The following is a 22,767-nucleotide window of genomic DNA, read 5'->3' on the forward strand; positions in this document are numbered from 1 at the left end:
ATCTGTGATTATGTTGGCTGCCTCCCTGAGGCAGCAAGACGTGTGGATGGAGTCAATGGATGGAAAGATGTAGACAATGTTCGCAGATCTTAGTGAAAAACTTTGAACCAAAGGTTGGCAAATCGTGGATTATTGTTAGAGATAAATAGATCAAGATGCCATTGCAAGGCTCAGTTACCTCCCTGAGCCTTGCAATGTCAACCTCTGAGGTGAAGCAAGGCAATGCTTTGACCTCAATCCAGTGAACTGTAATAACAAACTACAATCAGGAATATTTTATTCTGGAACATGGAAAGATTCATCCAAAGAGATGGTTGAGATGGGAGAAAGGACACATCAATGGTTCCTTCTGTTCTTGCCAATGGATGTTTCAAGTGACAAAAATCATTTCTTTGTAGTATAAATGTTTGAAGTTTCTGACCACCCAATTAAATTGGGGTCCTGGTCTGACACTTAATTATACTGAGATATCCTTGCTGTAACTACTAACGAGGTTCTAAACTAAAGGATCTATAACTTTTTCATCATATTTCAACAAGCCATCCAGAACACCTGAGGTGGCAACATTGTTTGAAGTATTATTTAAAATACAATTGTCAGGAATATTCACAGGCTATCTTGTAACACAGAATGCCATATCCATGCACAAGCAGCATCAGCGTTTGGGCTGCTCAAATAACATATTCTTCCTGAGTGTAGGCTTCTCCACAAACTTTTGGGAGAATGCATCTGCAATGGTTTGCTGCTTGCACTGGACATACTCTGCAGTGGTGTTGCACCTCATAAATTGTAAGCGAAATCTCTGTGTTCTGTAGCATCTTCAGCAAATGTTTTCATTGTTGAACACAGTGGCCAGTGTGTTGTGGTCTATCTAAACAGGAATTCTGAGGCTTATAATGTAATTAGAAAAAGTTTTATAGGCTCAGGTAACAGCTAGGGCTACTTTTTCAATTACAGCATAGAACATAGAACAATACAACGCAGAACAGGCCCTTCGGCCCTCGATGTTGATCTGATCTGTGAACTAATCAAAGCCCATCCCCTTACAACAAATTGACCACTGGCTTTTGTCAGTGCATTGGAGACATAGTATACTGTTGTTCAAGAACTGTGTGATTCCCAGGGTGGCAAGATTGATATTGAAGAGATTGTAACTTTGCTAGGGCTATATTCACTACAGTTTAGAAGAACCAAGGGGAAATCACACATAAACCTACAAAATCTAACAGGACTAGACAGAATATACACAAGAAGGATGTTCCCAATTACCAGGGATTCAAGAACCAGGGGTGTCAGCCTAAGGATACAGGGTAAGGTATTTAGGATTGAAATGAGGAGAAATTTCTTCACTGAACTTCACTGGCATAAAAATGGTTAAGATCAAAAATGCAATGTTTTCAAGAAGAGGTGAGATAGATTTTTAGGGATAAAAAGATCAAAGGGTATGGGGGGGATGGGAGAAGGAATAGGATACTGATTTGGATGATCAACATAATCATATTAAATGGCAAGGCAAGTTCAAATGGTCAAATGGCTTATGCCTGTTCTTACTTTCTAACCATCACATTGAATTTGGATCAATTCAACCCCTACTCCAATGGGCAATGCATCAGTTTGATGGTATTGTGCAGGTCTGGATCATAAGGAGCTAGTAGTTCTGTTCAAGGAAGCATTTCTTTCTTTCTATTTAGTGATTTGTTGAATATTGGTATTCATCCTGATATCAAGCTTGATCCTACTTCACAAGTAGTGGCTCATTAATGCAAACTAAATTGAGCAGAAACATTGCAATTGACTGACCTTGCCCATTATACGTTAAAGCAATATAATTTTAAGGGTTGTTGGAAAGGCATTGATGGCTCTCATTTTTGTGAGTCAGCCTTGATGTCTGTTGCATGAACAACGTGGACTAAAAATCAAACACATTGTTTTGGGATTCACATTTATGTCGAGTTTGAGGCTTGCAGCCTGCAAGCATTGCAATATTTGTCTGGTCCTGTCATCATGCTCCATGAACGATATTGTTTGTGTGACAGAAGATCCCTTTCAGCTCTTCCAAAATGTTGGTCATGGTATGTTGAAATATCTCCAGAGCCAAGGCAATTGTAGGTGATAGGTGGCTGATGCAATGTCATCCAAAAGATGTGATGAATTTCATGACTGATTTAAATTGCTTTCAAAGATATTTGTAAAGCTTTGTAAAAATATATCTCTTTGCTAGCTTAGTAAGCCTGCAGTGAGCTGCTACATTTGGGCACAGGAATACTTCCTGAATGCCAACAGGTAGATTGTGTTATTGATAATTGAAGAGCGATAGAAAATTTACAGCACAGAGGAAGCTCACTTGGCCCATTGTACCTGCTCATCTTGAAAAATGAGCCATCCAGCCGAATCCCACTTTCCAGCATTTGCCCCATTGTCCTGTAGGCTGAGGTGCATATTCAGACACCTTTTAAACAAGTTGTGAGTTTCTGCCTCTACTATTCTTTCAAACAGTGAATTCCAGAGCCCTACCATCCTCCAACTGAAAATGTAATTTCCTCATCTTTCCTCTACTCTTTCTATCAATAACCTTTACTCTATACTCCCTAGTCACTGATCTCTCTATTAAAGGTACATAACCTCTGCCTATCCACTCAAATGATGTCCCTCAAAATTTTGTACATCTCAAATCAAATTCTTCCTCAGGCTTATCTGTTCCAGGAGAATAACCCCAGACTATCCAATCTTCCCCATAACTGTATTTTTCCTATCCTGGCAATATTGTCATAAATCTCCTCCATAGCCTTTCTCGTCCAACCACATCAATTGTGGCCTATCTAATGACGCATGTAGTTCTGCATAACCTCCCTGTTCTTACATTCTGTACCTCAGCTAATAAAGGAAAATATTCTGCATACCTTCTTAAGTACCTTAATAATCTGACCATCTAACATCAGGGATCCATGGACATTCCCTTCACTGTCCTCAACTACCTTCACACCCTTCAAAATTTATCTTTTAATTGAGTTCTTTCATCTTGCTTGATTGTCAATAATTATCCTTTGTTTCATGTCAATGAGGAGAAAGTGAGGACTGCAGATGCTGGAGATCAGAGCTGAAAATGTGTTGCTGGAAAAGCGCAGCAGGTCAGGCAGCATCCAAGGAACAGGACAATCGACATTTCGGGCAGAAGCCCTTCTTCAGGAAGAAGGGCTTATGCCCGAAACGTCGATTCTCCTGTTCCTTGGATGCTGCCTGACCTGCTGCACTTTTCCAGCAACACATTTTCAGTTCATGTCAATGAGCCAATGTTGTATCTAACTTACTACATTTATACATATTGATAATTGGCCTTAATGTTATACAGTAAGACATGTACATTTTCCCCAGATCTGTGAATCATTTGGGAAATTCTAACTTCAATTTCTCTCATTTGTACTGGCTTTCATAGATCCTCTATTAGTAGCAAATCCAAGTCAACTGTCCAACATAAAATGAGCAGTCCTAATATTAAATAACAGAGAACATTTCACTTCCATTGTATTAAAACATAGCACTCAACTTTCCCTACAAGTTGAATTCAATGTCCTGTCAAGCATGAAGATGGATAGTTGATGGCTGGAGAAAATAAGACTTCAGCTATTGCTCTATGTCAGAAAGACATGACACTCCAGCTCCAGCGTCCAATTTTAAATGTTGTTTTTTGGTCATTGACCATAGTATTGACTAAAATCCTCAGCACTCTGAGCTGGGATCCCTGCTAAATGGCTCTAAAATCACAAACTAATTGTGTCACCATATATTAAGACCATATGCATTTCTGTGAGCCTTAGTGCCCATTTAATGGTCCTACCTTCATCCTTGGTATTTGCTTGACTGCAGACAGGAGACTCACCATGCAAAAAGATCAAAAATAAATGTTGTCTGAGCTGTTTGCTGGCATCCAGCATTATGGATTTCTCAGTCTAAGACAGTCCATGCCTGTTAAGGGCCAAAAATCAGAAACTGAGCCAACGCTCCATTCAAACACTATAGCTTCAACCAGGAGACCCCATCCCCCATTCCCATCATTATCCATCTTTGCTTGTGTGCACTCGCAATTGTGGGCCTCAGGTATGTGCATGCCCAGTCATTTACCTGAGTAATTTGCAGCACTATACCACAGATTTGTTGGCAACTCTTGGCAGGATGAACTTCATATCCTGTGGCACTTGATCCTGGAGCAGGCCTGCTGATGCTGGTTAATTGCCTGATTGGCACTCAATTCAGTAGCTTGCCTGCAAATAGATAATTTTGGATTCCCATGAGATCAATACCCCTATGGATACAACTTGGCCTTGTCCATATAAAGCATCACCTCACACACTTCTCCAGGATACCCCTATGGATAGTCCTATGGCCTTGCCCACAGAAAGCATCATGAGGGTGAGTGATAGGCATTTAAAAATAAGATGCTAGTGGCTATTTGCTGAATTGGAGTCACAGAGCTAAGCCACATTAACCTTTGTTTTCATTGACACTACAAAACTGAGAAGGGAATGTGGCCTCTAATTGCTATGATACTTCAACTTATTTGATTATAACTTTCACACTAGATAAACAAAATGAATAAATTAACTTTCAAAACAAGACAACAAATGATATGTTCTATGTGCTTAAGGAAAATTGCAATTAATTTAAGCTGAAGGTAATAATTGACGAATTCTTTAGCTTTTTTTTGCTTGTGTTCTTCTATTTTCTCATGTTACATTTGAGACATAAAATCTGACTGACTTTTAAGTACCAGTTGAACTCTTTTGGTTTAATATTGGAAAATGTGGCACTATTTGTGATGGATTTGTAAAAACATGTATTGGGTTTTCCTGACGGTGAAGTGGTTTAATAGAATGAATTATGAAGCCACACTGCCCGAAATGGTGTCAAGTTTGATCCATGGCTAGAAGCAAAAAGGCAAGGAAAGCTGATTGGACCACAATATTACTGAGTTAGGGAGAGAAAACTGGTCAGAATCTCTGCTCATGATTCCTATTCTACTCAGTGTTTTGATATGAAGATAATTCTCCTTTGATGCAGCAATCCCTTTATAGATATATAAATGAAGGGGCACGTGAACAGGATACTGAAGGACATTCAGAGTCATTGCCAATATACTTCAACTAGAGACTAATACCTTTAGAATAGGAGGGGGCAAAGGAAATAAACTGGTGAGAAAAGGAGAGTATTAAATCAATTCTGTACCAAATATATGACTGTTACTGCACTGTGATTGATTATTCTGTGATTAAATATGACCATTGTTTAAAGCGTGGGTATTATTGTGAAGTTATTGATGTATTCAGTGACCTAATGAAGGGTCTACTCATAGATCACTATGAAACCAATCAATTTGCTCATTAGTTTCAAATTAAGCAAAGCTAGTTGAGGTAATTAATATGAGTTTGGGAAGGACAGGAAAAGACTATCCAGTACATCAAACCTTCATCAAAATGACACAGTCCAACTTCTCACAATGTCAGCCCACATTCAAATCAAAGCATATTTTTCAAAATGCAAATACTGAAAAACAAAAACATTCAGGTCAGTTTCGAAAAATCAAAAAACTCCTCTGTGACCGTCTGAACTAATGAACAACTGTTTTAACAGACTGCAAGAGGCCAAAAAATGTTCTAGGGGCAGCTAACCTGCAACCCACCTGCAAAAATGGAAATGGCATCCCTTTACAACACTTTTGTCCTTGCTGGGATACAGAAAGGCAAACATGAGCCATTGTTTAGCACTTCTTCCCAAGTGTTTTTTATTATTACTTGTCTGTAAACTGGAAAAACTTCTGAATGTCTCATCTCAACTTTATATTTTACCCGTATGCACCTTAATTCTACCTGCTTTTGCCTTCTCAAATAATCTACACCATTAGATAGAATGTAACTATTTCATCGTTTTAACAACATTAATCATATCACCTCTAAACTTATGCTTGCCTGAACAAAATAGCACCAACTCAGGGAACCTATCCCAATAATTCAAAATCCTAAAACTGAATATCCTTTGAGTAACAATCCTCTACAGCATTTCCAAAGCCTCAGAAAAAACTCATATGACTCCGAGAAACTGGAAAGTGTGGATTTACTAAACCTTGTATAAATAATTTATCTTGTTCTTATCTTAACACTGTGTCAGTCTAGCAATTCAGTCTAAATCTCTGTTAGCTTTTTCAAAACTCTAGTCACATTGAGAGGGCTAGATTAAACAGCTCACTAAGTCTTAGTCATTGTTTATGAAGCAGACATGTGTAAGCTTCAAGCAAGCTGCAACATTCAGCAACTAGCTAATAACCTGTTGATTAGCTAGGTGACTAAGCATGGAGGTAACGTCTTAACTGGGGCTACAAGAAATATGACACATTGGTGAAAGCATGAAGTTAGAAATCACACCAACACCAGTGTTGGCCCAGGGTGTACAAAGTTAAAAATCACACAACACCAGGTTATAGTCCAACAGGTTTTATTGGAAGCACTAGCTTTCGGAACGCCGCTCCTTCATCAGGTGGTTCATCGTAACCACCTGATGAAGGAGCAGTGCTCTGAAAGTTAGTGCTTCCAATAAAGCCTATTGGACTATAACCTGGTGTTGTGTGATTTTTAACTTTGTACACCCTAAGCCAACACCAGCATCTCCAGATCATAGTGAAAGCATGGTATTCTTTGTGACTAAATAGTTTGGCTTAACTTATACAGGACATTATTTAAACTTCAGCCAGACTATTGTGTACGATTGTTTGCTCTACACTTCAGGAAGGATGTGAGTGCATTGGAAAGAATAATTCTTGAGATAAGAAACTTCACTTATGAGGATAGATTGAAGAATTTAGGACTGTTTTCCTTGAAACGATGTCAGCTAAGAAGACAGAAGATTTTAAATTCATGAGCAGTCTGGATACAGCATATAGGGACAAACTTCTACTTGCTTATAAGAAGATTGAGCACACTAAGAGGCACAGTTTCACAGCAAAAGAAGCAAATGTGAGGTAAGAAAAACTTTTCCCATTGTGTCTCTACTTCAGCTCTCCCTCGTTACCCACTGTCACTATGTCCACATTACTGCTTTCACTCTTTATGTCACTTTCAATGTCATTGTGCCCCATTACTCCTCTCTCTTTCCTTACACTACCTCAGCTCTCCCTGTGTCCCATTACTATTCCCATTCTGATACCAACTCTACTCTCATTGTATCCAGTACTGCTTCAACTCTTTATAATCACTGCTGCTCTCACTTTGGATCCACTACTCCTTTCATGCTTCATACCATTCTCACTCTCATTATATCCCCACCACTGCATTCACTTAATACACCATTTACACTATTTTTATGTCCCAACTGCTACTCCAACTCTTTACACCATCTCCACTGTCACCGTGTCCTCTCTACAGCACCCATTATTTTTACGACATCTGCTCTCACTGTATGCCCACTCAGGTTTTTATATCCTGCTGATTGTGAGCCTGGACAAGTCAGATTCTAAAGTGAAATAACTGTTGGTAGATCATATGTTTTAGTTTTGCATTTTGGTCATGTAGTGGTCAGATACTGAACATATAGCAAAAACACAAATTCAAATATTTCTCCCTGCAGTATCTTTTGGCAGCACTCAACCTCAGTGAAATAGCATTCAAATCCTCACTTTAAAGTTTCTTACTCTACAGATGATGTCACAATTTTCCCTTATGGTCACTTTTTGTAGATTCACCAGATGTCATTATCTTTTTCCTATATTTCCCTGAAAAACACAGTCATCTTAACTCAGTAACTTTTTATTACAGAACTGTAAAAAAAATCAGATTTTTATGCAGTGCTGTATTGCTGAATGATTATGACAGCATGATATTTCTTTCCAGCTCTGTTGGTCTGAAGTCTTCCGCAAACTAAAAATTGCCTTTCTACTGGAATGGATCATTCTTCTGAACTCAATCTGCCTGTAGCTCCTGGCCATCTTTTTCTTTTACAATATGTAAATGATCCATTTGTAAACACCCCAGCAATTATCTTCACATGGAGCTTTCTAGTAATTTCATATAATGCACATGGTTTTTTGAAAAGGCTGTTTTGAAGTTCCCTGTTCAAAATATGGCTTTCTGCCCTTTGCCTAACAAAAATTCAAAGAACCAAGACCAAAACTCCAATTTAAATCTACTTTAGAACCAAGTTCCAAAGTAATAATATCCGACAAACTTTCATCATCTACTGGATGCCACTCTCACTGTGTCCCCACCACTGCATTTACTCTTTATACCATTTCTGCACTCAGCATTTCTTCTAGTAATCTCACTCTTTACAGCACAGCCACTTCAACTGTGTTTATACTGTTATTACTGCTCTTTGAACAGCCATCCTTTTCACTATGCTCCTGCTACTGTGCTCACTCTTTCTACCACTGTTGATCTCACTATGTTTCTTTTGTTGATCCTGCTTTTTTATACTATTGCTACTGTCTTGGTGTTTCTCCCACTGGTTTTGCTCTTTATATTGCAACTATTGTCACTGCATTTGGTTCAACTGGTCCTTTGTCTATCCACTGCCACTCCTATTCCCTAATACGATTGCTTTCCCAAATCTCCTTTTTCTCTGTGTAAAACTGAGTTACCCATAATGTCATTGAGCTGGTTGCAGCTCAATGGTTCCTCATAGGAACTATTACTCTCATCAGTATTCAGAACTTTGTACTGATTAGGAAGTGATATGCACTCAGGGAATTCCTGCACTGTCTGCCTGGTCCTTAATGATCTGATGGTCATGTATTTCTCGTCTGTCCGAATCTTTTTGACCTTTTTGACAACCTCCAGGACCACACTGTCCATGTAGCTTTTGGCCATGCGGATGCACCATAGTGACTCTAGCTGCTGCTCAAACTCTGAGACCTGGATGTCGAACGTTTTCAGCTGATAGCATCCACTGTGAATGTGTTTGTTCAAGATGTGTAACATGGAGGATCATGTGCCCTGCCCTCTATTTGTTTGGCCATCTGAAGAGATATTAACTAAAGATACATCAAAGAGTAATACACATCATAAACAAACCACCAACCATTCACCAGAACTCTACCTTGTATGAACATTAGTCATGTTTTTCTTTTATCTCACTTCCTGGTGTCCATGCTTGTTCCATTGTGCTGTTCTACTTCAAACGTCTTTGCACCGGATTCATTCCCTTCTGCCTTTCTGAACTCATTTAAAAAGAAATTACTTTGCTGTTCGTTCATCCATTTTATACTTCATCAGAGCTCCACCCACATTCTGTCTGTGATATCAATGTAGACTAGTGATGTGGGTGATGATAATGTGAGTGTTACAGGAAGAGACAGAGTGCAAAACTTAAAAGAGTGGTAACAGATAAGGCCAGAATTTGTAGGAATTACAAGGACAGAATTAGAGCCCAGCAGGTGAATCCATGTACATTCATAACCAAATAGATGAATTGATCATGCAGACAGAAATAAATGTGTATGATCTAGTAAACATTTCAAAGCCATAGTTGCAAGGTGACCAATTCTGAGATCTGAAGCAGACACTTCTGACTCCCACAATTACCTGGACTATGCATCCTCACACCCTGGTTCCTGTAAAGACTCCATTCTTCCAGTTTCTCTATCTCTGCTCGGATGACAAGTCTGCTCGGATGATACTACCAACCAATGAGGTGCAAGAGAAATGTTCAACTTTTCCTTCAACGTAAGGTTCCTTGCCACCATGGCTGACAGGGCCCTCAGGCATGTTTGACCCGTTTCCTTCATTTCTGCCCTCATTCCTTCTCTTCTGTCTCAGAACCATGTTAGGGTCTCCCGGTCCTCACTTTCCATCCAGCAAATCCACATTGAAAGGATCAAAACTGCCATTTCCACCACCTCCAGCAGGATGCCACCAGTTGGCAAATATTCCCTTCTCCTCCCTTCTCAGCATTCTGCAAGGACTGTTCCCCACCCCCGGGACACCTTGGTCTACTCCTCTTCCACTCACAACACCTCCCCACACTCCCATGGCACCTCCTATGCAATTGCAGAAGCTGCAACAATTGCCTGTTCACTTCCTTCATCCTCACGAGCCAAGGACCCAGACACACCTTCCAGGTGAAACAGCAATTTATCTGCACTTGTGTATTCACTGCTCACAATGTGGTCTCTTCCATAAACACAGAATGGGTGACCACTTTGTAGAACATGAACATTATTGTCTACAAAAATGACCCTGAATATCTGCTTGCCTGATACTTCAACACACCACCTTGTTCCCTGGCCAACAGGATATTTTTGCATCTGAACATGTGTTCAGCTGTGCAAAGTTAAGTGTGTGTATAATTTGGAGTGTAGAGCCTGTCAATAGCAGCACTGGTGTACAATCTGTATTCTATATTCCCTAAATGAGTGCTGATGTCCTCACAAAAATGGCAGCCAGAGTGACTGGCACTAGAAAAGCTGGGTGCTGTGGAGCTGAATTTACTGTCCCAAGTTTCTAAAGTAGAAAACATTTTGATCCATACATTGAGCACAGTGTTCAATGACAATGATTGTGTTGAAAGGCATCAGTTCAATCTTCTTTGATTTTTTTTTAGAGAGATTTCCATTGTTAGAAAAGAAAATGATTTTGATCATAATATTGATTTTTTAAAAATTAAATGGTGTAAAGAAAGATTTCTAAATGACCCACCACACCACTTGTTTTTACTGCGGTGAAAGATTCAGTGTTCCTGTTGCTATTCCATGATTGTCAGGAGTTGCAGCTTTGTCTATGGTGATTGATGATGGAGCAGAACCATGCAGTAACCCGATAGCTGCACTGAAATGCTGCCACTTTATCCCTGTGCCTGCAATGTTGCCTTTGAGAATGACAGTCTTTGCTAAAGGTCATTTATGTTCATCTGAGCTGAACATATTATCTTCAAAATGTTACACACATGCATCCTCTCTGATCCTGATATCAAAAGCTATTTGAAAGAGGTTAGTGAGATGTGTATTTCAGACACATAGTTAACCTCATGAAAACCTTGTATGCTTAACCAATCAATAGAGGTTTCCACTGATGGAAACCAAACATTTGTTTGTAGCTTTACATAAAAGATGTTTTCATTGCAGTAGATTTCAATGTTGCAAATGTATTTTATTTTATGAACTATTTTGAAAAATGGTGATTTCAGATCAAAAGGAAATATTACAGAAAACTAAAAGATAAAATCAATTATCACAGATCATTCTTGTTTATTTTAAATTGTATTTTATCTTTTCTTTCCAGGCATATTCATAAACATTGAAGAAAATTGTAAAGTATAATCTTTGGTCCTGTGTCATCAATACTTAATACAATTATGGTTAAGTTAAGAATAACTAAAAGGCATGCATTTAAGATTTATTTTCCCAAGGGTTAGTTGAGAATCCATACATTGATTTTTGTAGACCTATATTATTAGCAAATTGTGCTTTTAGTTTTTGTTACAGATACAAAAATTATAGACAATTTCAACTATTGCATCCCAGTTTATGCCCGTAAAAAGATATCAAACCTTGAAATTATAAGTTTTAATACATTCCCACCTGATCTGAATGAGAAGTGCACTGGATACCATTATGGAATGACCAATATTAATATTGCGAGTGTTCACATGGAACATCAATTAACATTGGATAGGACTCACACCATGAATTTTACATCACAGTGAATGAAGATTGCACTGTGCACGCTCTGTCAAGTTGTACTTGAGCTACTTAAATAACAGCACCTAACGGGTGTTATTTAAGATGTTTAAGAAAGGTCCCAAAACTTCAGTTTTTATTGTTAAGTGATAGGGAGAAGCAGGAGAGACAAGTTACAGTGGCTGTCACTAGGCCAGTTGTCCAGAACAACAATATAATGAATAACTAGTGTTCTTCAATTAAGGAAATCTGTCTCATATGGCCCACATATGACTCCAGGTATCCAGCAATGTGGTTAACTCCTAACTGCTGTCTATCAATTAGGAATGGGCAATAGGCTCTAATCTCGCCAGCATAGTTAATCTATGAATAAATAAAAAAAACAACATTTCCACCTCTAAAAGCAGTGCCCATTAATAGAAATAGTGAAAAGCCAATTATGTCAACAAAAGCAATGATATGCTTTCACATTATGTAGATCTTTAAATTATAAATTGTGCATTTGTTAGGTACAAGCCAGAATTTGACAGATAAGCAAGTAAGTAATACATGAAAGAACAGCATTGATATATATTACAGCTGTACATCATCAGTACCAGTGCCAAGATGAGCGTTTTGTTTTAAGATTGCTTAAAAAAACAAGTTTTTTGAGAACTAGCCCATTGTATAGGACTAGCCCATTACAAATCTGCCAAGGCATTGTTTGTACATTTTATTTTCTACATCACAAAGTAATCAGATTTTCTAATAAAAAATAAATTTGCAATCGTTCGATCTTGTTCATGCTTAAACACATATACTTAGATTGCTAATATTGATTCCATTGCAGGGATATTAAAAGAGCTGTCCATCCACTAGCTTACATCTTGGAGCATTTTATACTCTCAATTTGGCAACTTCTCAAATGCAATTAGGGAGGACCACAGATCCTGAGTTTGCCAGGGATGGTTACATCACATGAGCAAATTAAAAAGATTCTTATAATTCTCTTTACCATTAACTATACTATGGATAGGTTTACCTTGTACTGGTAAATAAAAGACATCTGTGGCAGATTAGAATTTAATAATGAGAAAATGAGGCCGTATGTATATTTGATCCAAGGAAACTAAGTAAGAAAACAAGTAAAAATAAGTAGTTTATTTAACAACATGGCTCGGAGCTTTGGAAAATTTGATGTTTAGTCATCCATTTACACAAACTATGATACCTTAGTGCATAGTAACATGCTCATATGGAAATGTTTGAGGCAGTGAGGGGAGGGTTGAAGGCCGAGTGGATTGAGATTAACTACCAGCTTCTGCAAACAGACAAATAAATAAATAATGTTCAGGTCTCCAGTCAGTACAAACTGTGCTGCAGAGCCTCCCTGTTACACAGCAGGCTCTATTATTGTGCTAGCATGTGATGCATTGTTAACTCACAGCAAGTTATACCTATGAAAAGCACCCTACTGTGTGATTACATGTGTCTCCTTTGCCTACCTCTGGCCTTTAATTTTTAACAGCAATCATTGGAATGCGGGAACAGGGCAAATGGAGGAGAACAGAAATGTCTGCTGATTCTGTCATTGGGAAGTGCACCATGGATAAAGTATCTTTTCAGTGTTCAAAATTTTGAAGAGATTTGACAGGATAAAAGCAAATAAATAATTTTCTCTGTTTAGGAAAATCCAGACTCAGAGAACAGAATATTAAAGATATAATATGTGAAAATAGGAAGTACTTATTCCCACAAAGGATAGTGGAATTCAAGAACACACTTTTCCAAAAAACAAATTTTGGGACTATTTAAATCTTCAAAAATGAAAGTTTCAATTTTTTATTTGTCTACGGGTTCAAAACATATGTATAGCAAGATATTGGTGGGTATATGCAATTGAGGTACAGATTATCCATAATCTAATTGGATGGCAGAACTGGCTCAGGAAAAATAATGCTCCCCTCTTACTTTCATAAAGATGAATTTATGGTTCTTGGATGTGAAAATTTGGCAGAATGATTTCAATGTTGATGATTGTGGGATTAAAGGAGCAGTGACTAGTCACTTCAAGATTGTTGTCCTGATCCCGATGGGCTTCAATGTTTTGATTAAATCTCTTGAGCTGAACTGTTATGTAATTAAATTCTTAATAAACAGCGTTACATTACCTCTCATTCTCACACTTCAGTCTCGCTTCTGACCAACTGCTTTGCATCAGATGGCTCCTCAAGTTCACACTGTCTCCTTCTGAAATGGTCACCGACCAGTTGCTTTTAGATTAGATTACATTACAGTTTGGAAACAGGCCCTTCGACCCAACAAGTCCACACCTACCCGCCGAAGCGCAACCCACCCATACCCCTAACCTAACACTACTGGCAATTTATTATGGCCAATTCACCTGACCCTGCACATCTTTGGACTGTGGGAGGAAACCAGAGCACCCGGAGGAAACCCACGCAGACACGGGGAGAACGTGCAAACTCCACACAGTCAGTCGCCTGAGGCAGGAATTGAACCCAGGTCTCTGGCGCTGTGAGGCAGCAGTGCTAACCACTTTGCCACCATGCCGCTTTATGAAGTATGTAGCAGGTTACACTTATTTGCAAGTTTCTCTGTGATGTATATTGGAGCGATCTCCAGATCTATAAAATTAATGCAGCTTTTGATTGAGAATTCCTAAAAACAGCTTGACATTCCTGTTTGCAACTCCATGGTGATGATTATGTCTAATCCACTCAAACATCATAGAATTTTGTTTGGGTAATTGTGAGCCTTAGCAGGATTAAGCCTTTGTCCCTTTGCAGCCACCTTTGACATTTCAGTCATCACTGGAAAAGTGGAGAGATATTTAGTTGCTGAATGGTAAACAGATCATGCAGATCTGACTAAGCCTTATATAATTCTAATGGTATGATTTGAGACTAATTGGGCATTAATGAAATGGAATCCATTGTGAATTTAGGTTTGGAGTGGAATATGTCCCTCACAGAACACTGGAAGGATCAAAACCAAAACAAAAACATCTGATTATTTCTGATATGCTCGGCTTCATCTGCCAGTGTCCTTTTCATACTGCAGTCAAGAATGGTAATTTTCTGGGATGTTAGATGTGGAAAAAATATGCTTAATAGTTGGTTATTATCGTTGTCCAGCTTTGAGAACCAGTTATTCAAAGCCAGCTCTGTTGGGCAGGACATCATAGTTATGTGCCAGGCAGTTCCACTCGAAACTCAGTCATGACAGTAGACTGTAAAGAGGAAACTGGAAATGCCATTTACTCAGGGAAGTCCCTGGATTGTGACCAGATGAAATGGAGTATGGGGAGGTATCAAATACAGAGGGAGATTTTAGCAGGAACATGCACAGGTGAAAGCAAATAATCAGGGGAACATATAAGCCTCCAAACCCACAATCTATCCGACTCTTCAAGCCACCTGTCCCACATTTTGCAGCATTTATTGTCCATCCCTTATTTCAATTTAGAAAATGGTGGCTGGCAGCTGAACCACTGCAGTTCATTTGATACAGATACATTCAAAATGCCATGAAGGGGAGAATTCCAGGACTTTTACCATGTAACATAGAAAGAATGTAAATATATTGAGAAGTTACAATGCTGGGGTGTATTGGAGAGGAACTTCAGAAAGGAACTTAGAGACAAAGTGGGAATTATTCCATTACACTCATGACTTGACCCTTAAAATAGACAGTTACAGAAGAATTGTAGGTAGTGGATAGGGTTTTGGGAGGCAGGAAATCAGTTACTGTAGGGATCCAAGTTTTCAACCTGGTCTTGTAGCTGAAATAACTCTACAGAGGCCAGTATCCCAACACCTTTCATTCACAGAGTCTTGACACTGATACAGCTCCTTCAGAACCAGCTCTGAGAGTGAACAGGATGTCCGACACTCTTGTTCTTTTCTGACAGTCAGGGCTCCCTGATTGGAGTTGGTAATCTGGTCCAATCAGGGAACTTATATTCTATGAGATCCACCTGGTTGACATCATTACATCCCTTCGGTTTTGAGCCGAAGGACATAGGCCAGTTGGGTTTTTTTGTCACTCATCCTGGGGCATTTTAGCACCGGATCAGGTTCCTCCAACTCTGCCCCTGATATGAGTGGTGTGTAACAAACTGTAGCTCATCTGTTGCACTCAGAGCAGCTTGGCAGAAATTCATTCACTTCCTCAGGCAGCAAAAGCATTGAGGCAGCGACAACCATCATGTCCATCTCAGATTCCAAGGTATCTTCAATATTTGATGGAGAGGGAGAACCCACAGATTCCAGAACAGTCAGAAAACCTGCTGAGTAGCTGGGCACATTTTGCTCAGATGCTGTTTGCAAGTTTGCAGCTTTAATATAGTCCATGTGCCTGTTCAGGAGTATTGCAACTACCTGAATTTTATATCTGCCCTGGCCTCATATCAGTCATGCCTCTTATCCATACAATGCTCTTCCTATGGTTCCTGCACCAAACTTCATCCTCTGAAGTAAACTATCTCTCTCGCTTACTGAAATCTTGTGACTGGCATGATTGTTCCTGATGCCATTTCTCCCTCCCTCCAGGACCAGGAAGATCTGATTTAACCTGGGGCAGACTCTTCTCCCCATTAGCAACATTGCTGGAGCTATCCCTGCAGTTGCATGAGGGGTAGTCCTATAATCAAGTAGGAACCAGGATAGTACTGTGTCGAATGATGCTGTTGGCTGTTTCTTTAACCCTGCCTTCAAAGTTTGAAGAGCTCTTTCTGCCTGACCATTGGATGATGGATGGTATGGAGCTGTCATTTTATGTCCAATACATTTGACTTTTGGGAAATACTCAAATTCCCTGCTGGGAAACAATATCCTGTTATTTGTGACCAACACTTCTAGGAGTCCATGTATTGCAAAAGATGTGCACAGTTGTTTTTTCATCATCCCTGTGTTTAATGTGTGAACTCTGTGTATGTCCAACCACTTTAAGTGGACATCCACAATGATTAAGAACATGAAGCCTGCATAGTCGAGCCTAGGGTTTACCTGGCCATTATCATGAATGTGGGTGAGCTACTGATGGTAATTTTTGTTCTTGTTGGCACTCTTGGCACTGCCCCACCAAAGCAGCTATGTCTGCATCCAATCCTGTCCACCTTAGAATACATTAGATCCAGTCTCAGAATTTGGACCACCTTCATATTTTCTAAGACCAGTAGCAGTTCCTCTTCTCTAGTATGTCCTGTTTTCAAAATATCAATATTTATTTCCCTGAGTCCTCTAGCCTCCATTTCTTTATTCACAGTAAAAACTGATATGAAATATTCATTTAATGTCATTCCCATCTCCCAAGGTTCCACACCAAGATGACCTCTTTGATCTTTAAGGGGGCCTACTCTCGCTCTCTAGTTGCTGTCTTGCTGTTAATGTACTTGTAGAATCTCCTTGGATTATTTTTAATCTTATTTTCCAAAGCTATTTCATATCCTGATCTCCTTCTTAAGAACGAACCAACACTTTTATAGATAGCCTTGTTGATGGTACCTTATGTCAATATACTGCTGATTGAGAGTAGACTAATGGGGTGGTAATTGGCAGGGTTAGATTTCCCCTGCTTTTTGTGTATAGGACATAACTGGGCAAATTTTCACATTGTTAGGTAGATGTCGGTATTGTAACTGTACTGAAACAGTTTGGTATGGTTAGGGCATGTTCAAGAGCACATGTTTTCAGTATCATTGCTGAAGTGTTGTCAAGGCTCATAGCCTTTGCAGTATCCAGTGCCTTCAGCCATTTCCTGACATCACATGGAGTGAGTTGCACTGTCTGTAGACTGGCATCTGTGATGCAGGTAACTTTTGGAGTTTAAAATGGCCGATCTCCGGTATTTCTGGCTAAAAATTATTACAAATACTCCAGTTTTAATTTATATGCTGATTTGTAGAGCAGTTGGATATCTGCTGGTAGCTCCATAAAGGTGCAGAAGAGTCCACAGTTCTTTAACGAGGTCTTTAAAGAAAAACTAAACAGGAGGTTTCCTTTGGATCCTCTCTTCTTAACCTTGTTGAATGCTGCAATACTGTGGAAAATTAAAGTAAATATTCTGGTGCGTTTTGGTACATTTTTGTGTTGTCCCAAACGAAGTGAATGAACTTTCAAGATTTAATGTAACAAGAAACTCTTTGGGGAAGTAAAGACTCAAATTATGTTCCTATGTCTTTGTAAACAATAGTGTTAAATTAGTGTTGTTTAATTTAGTTAATTTTCTCTTAACATTAAATTGGTTTTAGTTTTAATGAATTAAAGTCTTGAGGGATAGCTCTGTCAGTTATTGACTGGGTGCTTGGATTTCTCTTTCAAAATTAATGGCCTTTAACAGCACCACAAAAATATCACAGCGTAGACAACAATCCCCCAGGATTTAGTACATTTTTGTCAGCAGCCACCTTTGAGATTAGCAGTAAGCACTTTCCCTTCACCACTGAACACAAAACCTGAGCCTCTCCATTTCAGTCCTGAGAATTCTATGTTCATTCATTTCCTTCAGGGTCCTACCATTGAATGTATATTTTCACTGCGTATTTTCTTGTCAACGTGCATTAATATACTCTGCACATATTGAAATTTATCTGCAAACCTTCTGTTTAATCTATTTACCTGTTAATCATTTCCTGCATCTTTCATTTCTGTTTGTTAATGTCTCCTACTTCTGTTATCAAGAACTGGAAATTGTAGTACCTAGACAGAAATAAAAGTAAACTAATTTCTCATCCTTTGAATAAACGACATAACCTTTACCAATCTCAGTTCCACCAATTTGCTTCAGCTTGGATATTCTTCAGAGTAAGATCATTTTTTTGTAGTTATCTTTATCAAATATTCCACATGCTCCTGCAGCACAGGTATTTTCTCATTTCAATTACCATTTATGAAATAAGTGCTATTATGATAAATGCCTTCATCAAATTGATTCCTTCCTTCCTTCCTCTAAGCGATCTGACCATCTCTTTAATTACTTTGTTTTCCTTTTTATATGCAGCACAAGTCAAGGCAATTTCCTTTCATCTTATCTATTAGCTTGGATTCAAATTTCCCTTTCACTCTCTCTAATGTCCCTCTTCACTTTCTCATTTTTTTTATGCTCCTAATGATATTATTTTCTTTGCTTTAAATGTTATCCTATGGTTCTCCAAAGTTTCAGTTTAATATCCTCAACAAAGAAAACCATTCTTTAATATATCCCCTTTCATCTTGATTTTGTGTTTGCAATATTTGCAAATGTAATGATTTCATATTTGAAGATTTCTCACTGTCTGTTTGATTACTTTTCCATCTAGTTATGTGGGTCCACACATCCTATCTTGCTCAGCTTTGTTATTTTTCTGAGTTTAGTACTCTTATCTTGAACTCTTCATTCTCCTCTTCTGATAAGCCATGTTGAGGTTACTATTTCATTATTATTTTCACACAATTAGTTATTTGCTTCATTTTGTTTCTCAGAACTAAATCAAGCAATGGTTTTGCAATTGATCATGAGAGGTACTTATTCACAAACCAGTATTTTTCCCTATTTTACCAAATATTCCCTTTATATTATCCTGTCTTAGAATACAATCACTCAATATTATTGCACTATTTTGTTCAATACATTAGCCTTGCTTGACTAATTGATAATCCAGATATGGTCAATTACATTTTTGAAAATATAATAGACATTGTCATTAAGGCTCTGAAAAATCATTGGCACAGATTGTGTATTTCATATTTTGTTTCTCAGCAAGTTGCTAAGAAAATTTCAGTGTTCAAGTGCTCCTCTGAATGTTTTTCTCCCCCTTGTTTCTGAATGCTTATAAATATTTGTTAAAACTATCTGTATTTACATTTATGCAATATGTTTTTACTAAAACTAGTAAATGTGGCTAAAATCATATTGACCTAACTGCAACCTATGAATAATTAGTGATTCATATTGGACAACACACTCTATCCTTCTTAAGTATCACCTGAACTATCTGAGCATTTTTGCCCATAAAACATGCTGATAACAGCAGCATTCTCATTTCTTAACTCTTTCCATCCAGATTTTGTCTGAATGCCAACCTAATGCCACTGTTATGTGCTTGCCAAGTAAGGTAAAACTTCATGTCCATTATAATCAGATGTTATTTGCTCCCTGGCAAGGGGTCTGAATGTGTCACTGTTGGCACAATAGTAACCAGAATGAAAGGAAACCTGTTGCTCCAATGTGTAGTGTTGGTTATACAAGCTGCCTTCTTCCCAGAGTGATTTGATCAAACATAGATTACCACACATGGATTTCTCCTGAAAATATACTAACTTGATGCCACTGTGACTTTAAATAGTAGCTGTGACTGATTTCTGGTTCACCTTTTCACCTCCTGGACATCCCATCCTACACACCCTCTTCAGGGAATTTGTTGCACCTAGTTTTTAGATGAGGTTTCCTAGTTTGATACAGTCCCAGATCAGATGTATTAAAATGTCAAGCTCCCAGGGGAGGAGGGGTGAACTGACTCTCTTGCTTATTCACTTAGTCCACTTAGTTAGTCACAAAATTGATTTTAAAGGATCCTTCCACTTGTGGATACCTTTCCCCCAGGTTCAGATAAACTTGTGCTCTTAAAGAAGGAAATTTAACCAGCCTTTCATTATTTAACAAAGAGTGAATCTATTAATTGCTAAACAAAAGAAGAAATATTAATGGATCACACAGATTATAACTAAGAGGTGAGTTCAAAAGGTGAGATATATGGATCAGGATCTGAATTATAGTCATAGAGTCATATTGCATGGAAACAGACCCATTTGTCCAACCAGTTCATGCCAACCATAATCCAAAATTAAACTGGACCCACTTGCCTGCATTTGGCCCATAAACGTCCAAACATTTCCTACTCATGTACTTTTCTAAGTGTCTTTTAAATGCTGTAACTGTACCCACTTCCTCTGAATGTTCATTCCACACATTCTGTGTAAAAAATTGACCCTTGTGTCTTTTTAAAAAAATCTTTCTTGTCTCACTTTAAAAATATGCCCCCTAGCCTTGAAATCCCACACTCTAGTGAAACATACCTGGCATTCTCTTTATCAATATCCCTCATGATTTCATAAACTTCTTTCAGGTTACTTCTCTATCTCCATGCTCTAGGAATTCATTAATTCATTAATTCAAGTTACCTCAGGAATGCGACTTGAAAGAAGTTCTGGGAATTACATATTAATTATTCAAAATCTGCAGGCCATTCTAAAAGATGAAATACTTAACAGCAATCTAGGTTTGTTCAATATATCACATTGTGTATGAAACTATGATCTTTTACTATAAATTCTGTGTCCTATGATCCTATTCCATAAGCTACCTGATGAAGGAGCAGCACTCCAAAACCTTGTACTTCTCAATAAACCTGTTGGACTATAACCTGGTGTTGTATGATTTTTAATATTGTCAGGTATGACATTCCAGAATCTCTCTGTCTCTCCAGGAAGCCACTATATTGACATTTCCAGTTAACTGTTGGCTGTATGTGCTCCTCTGGAAAAAGAACCTTGAAAATAAAGTTCAATATACTAACAGGCAATCCCATATTATGTTCTGGGGCCATGACAGTATGGTGTCAATGTTAATTCTCTGATCGTTATGATTGATCTTCATCAATAAGCTGCTGATTGTCATGTTTGATCCACTGTGCTAAAATTGCGGAGGGAGCTGCGAACAAGCAGACTTGAACTTCATAATCTACCTTACTCACCCCAACCGAAGTCACAAAATCCAGCTGTCTAGTTCCATTATTTAAAATATATTTGATGGTATTTGACTATGAAATTACTTAGTGTTATAACATCAATAATTAATCACATTCAGATTGATGGTTCTCAATAAACTGAGGATGCTTCTCATTAACAAATCCATTATTAGTAATCAAATTAGTTGATTAGTTATGCAAAATCATTGTCAGCCAATTAGACTGGGTGATCTATGCAGAGGAAGTGATTGGCAGCTTATTGATGTTGCTCCTTTGAGGGTACTATTTGTCAATAATCAAACAGTGTTGGACTTGTTTGGAAAAATAATCTGGTCTTACATTCATACTGCATTTATAATATTTTTTCCATCAGAACATTTGAATATTTCGATGAAATATCCAAAATCAAAATACTTCTCACATACTTTGGCTTTGTGTTGGGTTTTGTACCTAAACAAATCCCTCACTTATGCTGGGATTTTTCCATATTTCAAATGTAACAGATGAATACACCTTAGCAAGACATCAAATAGTCATGAAGTCATACAGCACAAAAACAGGCCCTTCAGTCCAACTAGGCCATGCTGACTATGTTCCCAAACTAAATTAGTTCCATCTGCCTACACTTTGTCCATTTCTCTCTTATTCATGAAGTTATCCAAATATTTTTAAACCTTGTAACTGTACCTGCATCCATCACTTTCTCTGACAGTTCATTCCACAAAAGATTCTTGTCATTCACCTTATGTATGCCCCTCATGATTTTATGAACCTCAATAAGACCACCATTCAACTTCCTATGCTCCAGGAAAAATATCCCAGTCTTTCCAGTCTATTTTTATATCTCAAACCATCCATTCCTGGTAACATCATCCTAAGTCTTTTCTGAACCATCTCCAGTTTCGTAATATCCTTCCTATAATAGGGTGACCATAACTGCATGCAGTATTCCAGAAGAGGCCTCACCAACATCTGTACAACTTCAACATGACATCCCAACTCCTATACTCAAAGATCTGAGCAATGAAGGCAAATGTGTTAAATGCCTTCTTAACCAACAAAAACTCAGTAAATCTGGCAGCATCTGTAGAAATAAATCAGAGTTAATGTCTTGAATCCAATGATCCTTCCTCAGAACTGATGGTAGATAGGAAAAAATTGGATTTAATGCAGAAGATAGGGTGGGGGGGAGGGGTAAGGAATAAATGACACTGGAGATAGAATCCAAAGAAAGAGAGAGAGAGAGAAGAACAGTTGGACAGACAAAGGAGTGGATAACAATCAGGCTAGAGGATAGAATAGCTACTAATGGGGACAATTCATGGCTAACAATGGGCTGTGTGTAATGGCAGACAAAATGATAAAGTCAGGCGTGGGGTAAGGA

Source organism: Chiloscyllium plagiosum, chromosome 6, assembly GCF_004010195.1.
Source record: "Chiloscyllium plagiosum isolate BGI_BamShark_2017 chromosome 6, ASM401019v2, whole genome shotgun sequence".
Taxonomy (NCBI): Eukaryota; Metazoa; Chordata; class Chondrichthyes; order Orectolobiformes; family Hemiscylliidae; genus Chiloscyllium; species Chiloscyllium plagiosum.